Source organism: Lactuca virosa, chromosome 3 (assembly GCF_052849685.1).
Source record: "Lactuca virosa cultivar CGN04683 chromosome 3, Lactuca_virosa_CGN04683_v6, whole genome shotgun sequence".
In the NCBI taxonomy this organism is placed as follows: Eukaryota; Viridiplantae; Streptophyta; class Magnoliopsida; order Asterales; family Asteraceae; genus Lactuca; species Lactuca virosa.
In genome coordinates, this window is record NC_136428.1 from 77242013 (window position 1) to 77251509 (window position 9497).

The window sequence follows — 9497 nt, forward strand, 5'->3', positions numbered from 1 at the left end:
TATCCATAATGACCATTGGCTCAAAGAGTTAATGGTTAGAGATAAGGGAAGGGCCTTAGTACGATAAGTTCTCATGTTCCGTGTTGCATAGACATACATAAAGAAACATAGCAATACAATAGCAATCGTGTTTGATACAATTCAATTTAAATACAACATGCAAATAATAGTTTTTCTGGACATGCTTTTCCACCCCAAAACATAAAAACTGAAAATAGGGGAGTGCGTGAATACTCACAACATAGTCCGAGAAAAACCGGTTGAAAGATAAAGTATGTTGCCCAAATAAGATGCAACATTCATATTCTCATGGAAGATAAAGTTCGTTACTCAAACGAGTAAACAAGTTTCATTGCTAAAATGAGCAATCAATTTCGTTGCTACAAGGAGCAAACAATTTCATTGCTAAAACATGTATATAAGTTTTCAGTAATAAAAGTTCGTTGTTGTAATGAGAAACAAAGTTCATTGCTATAATTAATAACAAGTTTATTGCTATAACGAGAAACGAGTTTGTATGTGTATGAGCAAACAATGAGTCTCAACCAAACCTATGAGTGAAGCCCTATCGAGATCTATGCTTATCGTTCCATAGATGAATATGGTATCATGCACTCCAGCAATAGGGCGAGTGAGGAGTTGTCAATTCCTAATAGCGCTATTTACTCGTATCAGAGCTAAAGTTATAGAGAACATCAGTTTTCCTTTAAGAAAACACAACCTATAACCAAAACTTATAAAAATTCTTTTTTTACATCAAACATATTACTAATATAATTAGGTCGGGAATTGTATCGTTGGACCTCAATTAAACATAGCCTGATCACCTATGTTTAATTAAGGAAAGATTTATACAAAGCTTGAGCTAATTATAATGGGAATATGTTCAACAAAATTTTTGAGAAAACTTTATTTCAAAAATTCAAAAAGGTTAATTTTTGGTGTGTGTAAGCATTGCATATTATAGGCATGCATTGTCATTTATTTCATATCTCATTGAATCTATGTCTCAGTCCCCTATGTCGACATCGTCATCTTCTCACGCTACCGCCTCAGCTGATGAGTCCGGCTACGTCACTGTTATCCCTCGACGTAACCCCCCCCCCCCCCGCCTTGGTAGAAGAAGACCCATCGGAGGATACGGAAGATACAGGAAACTCGGTGGAGATCAGCAATGACAACGCCCCGAGTCAATGACGCGAGGCATCACCTTCATCGGTGTTGCCACAGCCACCACTTTATGGGCTTCGTATTCGGAGGACGGCGAGGAAGAGTGTTCCTATTCCAGGAAGGATAGCCACCAGCACAGCAGGACTTGGCACGGCACGGCCTAGCGGGGTAGGACCCAACATTGCAGGACCGAGAGCACCCTCACCACAGCAAGTCATAGGGATACCTGTCAGGCAGCCAGGTATGACCCCGGAGGAGTCCCGGAGATTGCAGTCGATGGCAGCGGGCCTACGTCACAGTCTCGCTGTGATAGCTGGGCATCGGGAAGTTTTGGATGAAGTCTTGACAAGGATGGAAATCCTGTTACAGCATTCGATGGAGGCTGCTGACACTGCTAGTGCTGCTAGACGAGTGGCATGTCGTGCGATGACCGCATATTATGTGCTTGTTGGGCTATTACTGATTGTGGTGCTGATGATTCTTGTTGGGATAGCGATTAGTGTTTGGTTCTGATTTCAGTATTTTATTTTATTTTGTCATGAAATGAAAACCCATGTTGGGTGTCTTTTGGGAAAGACATTTAAAACTTTATTTTGGGATTGATGTATTGGTTTGGTTTTAAGACAATTTCAAATGGTAATGAAGAATTTTATTTTATGTTTGAAAACTTTTACTATGAGGTCAAACCCTAGAATTTAATTGGTAAATGGTCGAATAAAGAGATTTTTCTTTTCTTTTCTTTCTAAAATATATATGCCTAGTATTAATGCAAACCAATAATTTGACAACACTTACGGTTTTCAAAATAGTAGTGAACTAAATATTATACATTATTTTATGTATTTATACGTATTTCTTCTCCTGTGTAATAGAACCATGTCAGGAAGGCCTAATCGCGGGCGCCCACAGAACGAAACACCCGATGTTGCTCAAATTGTAGCACAACAACTCATGGAAGCAATCCCAAACATTGTTACTCAAGTAACTGCAGGACTTAATGCTAACCAAGGAAGTAGTGGAGGAAACCGGGGAAACAATGAAAGAGAATGCAACTACAAGTCCTTTATGGCCTGTAAACCTAAGGAATTCCACGGAAAGGAAGGTGCGGTCGGGTTGCTGAAATGGATTGACAGTATGGAGTCGGTCCTTCACATTAGCAAATGTCTCGAACGCAACAAAGTGGAGTATGCAACTTGTCTACTTCATGATAGGGCATTGACCTGGTGGAATACTTTAGTGCAAACCCGAGGTCGTGCAGCGGCATATCAGCTAACTTGGGAAGACCTAAAGAAGCTGCTGATAGAGGAGTATTGTCCCAAGGATGAAATTCAGAAGCTTGAATCTGAGTTCTGGAACCATTCTATGGTTGGAACACAAATAGAGAAGTACACAGTCCGATTTCATGAACTAGCAAAACTGGTACCTCACATGGTTACTCCTGAGGAGAAACGGATAGATCGTTACATCTGGGGTCTGGCACCAGAGATTCGGGGAATGGTTACTTCAGCAAACCCAACTACCATTCAAAGTGCAGTAAGTCTAGCAAATCGACTAACCAATGATGTGATAAGGATGGGAGCATCGACAAAGGAAAACTCTAGTAGCAAGAGGAAGCCAGCAGATCAGGGAGAGAAGAAGTATGGAGGCAAGTCAGGGAGGAAGCAGAAAGTCTCAAGAAACTTTATGGTAAGAGCCCAGGAGCAAGAACCAGTGAAAACTCAGGAACCGGAAGTCATGGAAGTGCAGGAGCGAAAGCAGTACTCAGGACCGCTTCCGAAGTGCAATAAGTGTAACTTCCATCACAAGGGAGCTTGCCCAGTGTGCCAAAACTGTAAACAAACAGGCCATTACCCGAAGTATTGTAAGCTGAATAAGGATGGCAAAAGGGCATGTTACGAGTGCGGGAGTACTGATCATCTGCGTAGTGCTTGTCCCAAACTGAACAAGGGGCCTGGTAACAATGGACAAGGCCAAGCTAGGCAAAATTTCCAAGGAAATCAAGGTGGGCGGCCAAGAGGTGTAGCCTTTGTGATTGGTGCAAAAGAAGCTCGTCAGAACCCTGAAGTGATAACAGGTACGTTTCTCCTGAACAATCATTTTGCATCAGTAATATTCGATGCGGGAGCAGATAGGAGTTTCGTTTCTTTAGCATTTAGACCGGTACTCGACTTGAAATCAAGAAAGATGAGGAATACTCATACTATTGAACTTGCTGATGGGTATGAAATTAGGGCTAATGAAATAATTCCTGGCTGTACTCTGAATTTAGCTGATAAACTCTTTAGCATTGACCTAATTCCTATCGAGCTAGGTAGTTTTGATGTAATAGTAGGAATGGATTGGTTATCCAAGAATAGAGCGGACATTGGTTGTTACGAGAAAGTCATTAGGATACCTCTCCCCAATGGAGAAACCCTTATCATACACGGTGAGAAGCCAGGAAGAAGTTTAAACATTGTATCAAGCATGAAGATTCACAAGTACCTGAAGAAGAATTGTATTGCATTCATGGCCCACGTGCTAGAAAGAGAACCCGAAGCTAAGCAACTCAAGGAGATTCCAGTGGTTCAAAACTATCCCGAAGTGTTTCCAGAGAAATTACCCGGTTTACCCCCTCACAGACAGGTCGAATTTCGGATAGACTTAATTCCCGGAGCGGCACCGGTAGCAAAAGCACCATAACGCCTCGCGCCATCCGAGATGCAAGAACTGTCCGGACAACTTCAAGAACTTCTAGACAAAGGGTTTATTCGACCAAGCTCTTCACCTTGGGGAGCCCCAGTGTTATTCGTCAAAAAGAAAGACGGGTCATTCCGAATGTGTATTGATTATAGAGAACTGAACAAGTTGACAATCAAGAATCGATATCCTCTCCCTCGAATAGATGACTTGTTCGATCAGTTGCAGGGCGCTTCATACTTCTCAAAGATTGACCTCCGATCAGGATACCATCAACTAAGAGTTCACGAAGGAGACATTCACAAAACAGCATTTAGAACCCGTTATGGACATTATGAGTTCTTAGTCATGCCTTTTGGACTAACGAACGCACCCGCTGTTTTCATGGATTTGATGAATAGGGTCTGTAAACCATACCTAGACAAGTTTGTAATTGTATTTATCGATGACATACTTGTTTACTCACAAACCAAAGAAGATCATGAGAGACATCTGAAGCTAGTGTTGGAGCTGCTGAAGGAGCAGAAATTGTATGCCAAGTTCACTAAGTGTGAATTTTGGATTCGGGAAGTACATTTCCTTGGTCATGTGATCGGCGAAAGAGGAATTCATGTAGATCCAGCTAAGATCGAGGCAATCAAGAAGTGGGAAGCCCCCAAAACCCCGACAGAAATACGACAGTTCCTAGGATTAGCTGGGTACTACAGACGCTTCATTGAGAATTTCTCTAGTATTGCTCAACCATTAACATCTTTGACCCAAAAAGACAGAAAATTTCTCTGGGAAGAGAAACACGAAGAGGCGTTTCAAATCCTGAAAAACAAGTTGTGTAATGCACCAATTCTGGCTTTACCAGAGGGATCAGAGAACTTTGTAGTGTATTGTGATGCGTCTCATCAAGGATTAGGATGTGTGTTAATGCAAAAAGATAAGGTCATTGCGTATGCTTCTAGACAACTCAAACCGCATGAGAAGAATTATACCACCCATGATCTAGAACTAGGAGCAATAGTTTTCGCTCTTAAAATATGGAGGCATTATTTGTACGGAACCAAGTGCACCATTTATACCGATCACAAAAGCCTTCAGCACATCCTAGATCAGAAAATGTTAAACATGCGGCAGAGGAGATGGGTAGAGTTGTTTAGTGATTATGACTGTGAGATACGATATCACCCAGGGAAGGCTAACGTAGTAGCCGACGCTCTTAGTAGAAAAGAAAGGGTGAAACCTTCCCGTGTGAGAGCTGTGGGAATGGTAATTCAGACAAACTTGAAATCTCAAATCATTGATGCCCAGGAGCAAGCTTTATTCAAGGAAAATCTTCCAGGTGAAACTTTACATGGTTTGGAAGTGAGATTTGAAACCAAACCTGATGGAGTTCGTTATTTTAAGGACAGGGTATGGATTCCAAGGGTTAACGATCTGAGAGACACGGTACTAGAGGAGTCTCATCGATCTAAATACTCAATCCACCCTGGAGCGGATAAGATGTACAAGGATCTTAAAGAATACTATTGGTGGCCTGGAATGAAAAGGGATATTGCCTTATATGTTGGGAAGTGTTTAACTTGCTCAATAGTCAAAGCTGAACATCAAAAACCATCCGACTTATTGCAACAACCCGAAATTCCCCAATGGAAATGGGAGCAGATATCCATGGATTTCGTTACCAAACTTCCTAGAACTTCTAAAGGTCACGACTCAATTTGGGTCATAGTGGATCGACTGACGAAATCTGCTCACTTTCTCCCCATTCGGGAAGACTTCAAGATGGAAAAATTTGCCCAAATCTACATCGACAAAATTGTTTCTCTGCATGGTGTACCCCTATCCATCATTTCTGATAGAGATAGTCGTTTTACATCACGATTTTGATGGATGTTACAGAAGGCACTAGGAACCAAGATAAATTTGAGCACAGCTTACCACCCTCAGACAGATGGGCAGACAGAGAGAACAATACAAACATTGGAAGACATGCTACGGGCGTGTGTCATTGAGTTCAAAGGAAATTGGGATACTCATTTGCCTCTAATTGAGTTTTCCTACAATAACAGTTACCACACGAGTATCCAATGTGCCCCATACGAAGCATTGTATGGACGCAAGTGTCGTTCTCCATTGTGTTGGACAGAAATCGGAGACAGACAATTGACTAGACTCGACCTTATCCAGGAAACAACTGACAAGATTGCTATCATCAAAGATAGGCTTAAAGCCGCCAGAGATCGTCAGAAAAGTTATGCGGATAATTGTCGAAAACCATTAGAATTCCAAGTTGGAGACAAGGTACTTCTAAAGGTGTCGCCTTGGAAAGGGCTTGTACGTTTTGGTAAGAAAGGAAAACTAAGCCCAAGATATGTTGGACCCTTCGAGATCATTGAAAGGATTGGTCCGGTGGCATATAAACTCCGATTACCCCAAGAGTTAAGCGCCATTCACGACACATTCCGCGTCTCCAATCTTAAGAAATGTTTAGCCGACGAAGCATTGATAGTACCCCTCGAGGAATTCAAGATCAATGATAAGCTAAACTTTGTTGAGGAACCGATAGAAATCCTTGACAGGGAGGTAAAACGACTCAAGCGGAGTAAGATTCCGATTGTGAAAGTTCGATGGAACTCAAAATGCGGGCCGGAGTACACCTGGGAGCGTGAGGACTTCATGAAGGAAAAGTATCCACAACTTTTCCCATGCGATGACAAACGATGACATAGAATGAATTTCAGGACAAAATTCTTTTTAAGTGGGGGATACTGTGACAACTGTCAATTCAGGTCATTCTCGGACTCATGCATCTTTATAAAAACCATTCATGCACAACATGCCATGGCCTAGTAGTATAAATTAGGTCAAAATCTTGCATAAACTAGGACCCAACTAAGATCTAGGACTAATATACTTGACACTTACGATTCTAGTAAGTTGCTTAACTACAATAGGAAATGCCAATGCTATAATTAGAATAAACTTCAAACCTTGCTACAATTGAAAAAGGGTATAAAACCCTAAAAATAAATTAAAATATTCTAATTTCATTTCAATATGATGGTGAATATCAAACAATGTTCCAAAAACCCTAAAGAGCCCAAAAATCCAAATTTATAAACTTTAAAACCTAAAAACTCTATAAGATTTGTTATGAACCTCATTAGATAAAATTTAAATAATTAAGTCATAAGGATATAATCAAAGATATAAAGATTTAATTATCAAACATAAATCATATTTTATGAGCTAAAAACAAAGATTCTTAAATAAATCATGAATTACATAAAGAGACATTTTTATAAAAATTTGGGTTTTATAAAAATTGAAGGGAAATTTATTTAGTTTGAATTAGGAGAGAGAGGGCCTCTCTTACACTCATAAAATCTGCCACCCTCTCCCACATGCTCCATTTTTCCCCAAAAATTCTTAATCATTTTATTCTTCTCTTACACTTCAACTTCCCATACACACTCTCTCTCTCTCACTCCTTCTCCAAGAAGATTCCCCACCTTAAAAACCTCTCCTACACCTCCAGGAAATCCTCCATTCTCTGCCATAATTTCGAAATTGAGAAGGTCTTGAAGTGTTCTTGCTTCTCTCAAGATCAAAACCAAGGTAAACAACACAATCCTCCCTCATGGTTTCATGATTTTACTTCCTCTTCTTCATGGTTTTCTCTACTCTTCGGATTCTATGCCCTTCCATGGCTAGAAATCCTTACTTTTCCCTTGTGGTTTGTAGATTCTCACCATAACACAATGTATGTGTTTGAGATGGTGAAAATCCGGGATCAAACCCATGCAAGGAGTGAAAAAGATGCACATGTGTTCATGTGACTTCAAAACCGAGTATTACATCTTCTTCTCCATTTCTTTTGTGTTCTTGCATGACCAAAAGAATTTAAACCATTTCTAGTACATCTTGGATGCTCATTCACTCCATGCATGTGCTAGAAATCGGACCTTAACCTAAGCATGCATGTTGTTCTTGTCAAAATGCCCTAAGAATGCACTCAAAGCAAACATGCAATCTGCCAGATTACATTGTTCAACTTTGAACGGCCATAACTCGGTCATTTCTTAACCAAATCCTGATATTCTTTTTGTATTGGATAGTTCCACGAGTTAACTTTCAAACCCAACTGGTCTCACTGTAAAATATTAATTATCGGATTTTTGGCAATTTTTACAAAATGGTTGCGCAAACAGCTCTTTTTCTGTGATCACCATTTTTGCTTTGCGTGATCAATGACCTTAAACCCAACCATAAATCTGGGGAAAAATAATTTAGAAACTTAACATATCCAGTGAATGATGGCTGAAATTTCGTGGCTTAAAACCCCACTGAATGGGCTACTCAAATTCATGAACTTCAGCCACATTTACATCTCATGCACAATTATATGCAACATTTCTTAACTTGTTTGCGTTCAATACCCCTATTTTCCTTCTGAATAAAATTTGAACATTTTTTCCTTTTGAAAGCCCTCACATGCATGTGATAATCTGGAAAATTTCAAGAGCTTTTATCATTTCTTTGATTTATTAAAATTATTGCAAGAAAACAAGGGCATAAATCACATAAAATACTTCCAGAGGTCTATAAATCCGGAATAAATTCATGGATGACCCCTATGGTGAATAATGACCCCTCACTAAATTTCATCGATTGTTGTTGCTGTTTGGTATGATTTCCGATTTTCTTTTTGTTTGGGTATAATAAATCACAAAACCACTTTAGAGAGTGTGAAAATTGTATCTAACAATTTTCGCAGCCCTTACCTGTGGTGGGTGACTCAGAAAAATAATTTCAGAATTTTTCATCATGCCTTACTATTTTTCCCAATTTTTGTTAATTATAATGGCCTAAAAATAGGAAAAATAGTTCTGATTATCCAAAATTCATGAAAATTTACCAGAACATCATGTTGTACAGTAGGAGATTACATAAAAATTTTGATGATTTTTCTCTACTGTAAACTATTTTTCTTCTATTTTCTAAAGTTAAATACACTTAAATACACATAAATACCCAAAACCGGACTATACAATATGAAAACCACTTTTGATATTTTTCCCAGATTACTTACACTGTAAATGATGTTACAAAAATTTTTGGTAATTTATTTTAACTGTTTGTTATTTATTCTTCAATTAATGGTTATTTAAGGGGATAAAACAAGGAAAAATAGAAATACCCACTGAAAAATATTTTTTATATTTTTCCCAGCCTAGTTATGTATAATAACAGTTAAATAAAAAGTTTGGGTAATTTTGGAAACTGTTTTCTATTTATTTCAATTTTTATTGGAATAAATGCTCAAAAATCGTAAAATATAATTAAACAGCTTGGAAATCCATTTTTATTTTTTTCGCAGCTTAGTAATGTGTAATAACAGTAAAATAAAAAGTTTGAGAATTTTTATCCTTTGAATGCTATTTTTCGTGAATTTATGTTGTTATGAAGGCTTAAAAATTTGGGAAATAGATAACCATATCAAAAATTCAAGGAAAATTTTCTGGAAAACCTCTATTGTATTTAGAATGAAAAATACAAGGTTTGACAATTTTTGGAAACTATTTGATAATATCTTACATTTTTAGGAATTTAAAACACCTTTAAATGTGTTGAAACACCCTTAAATTTATATTACT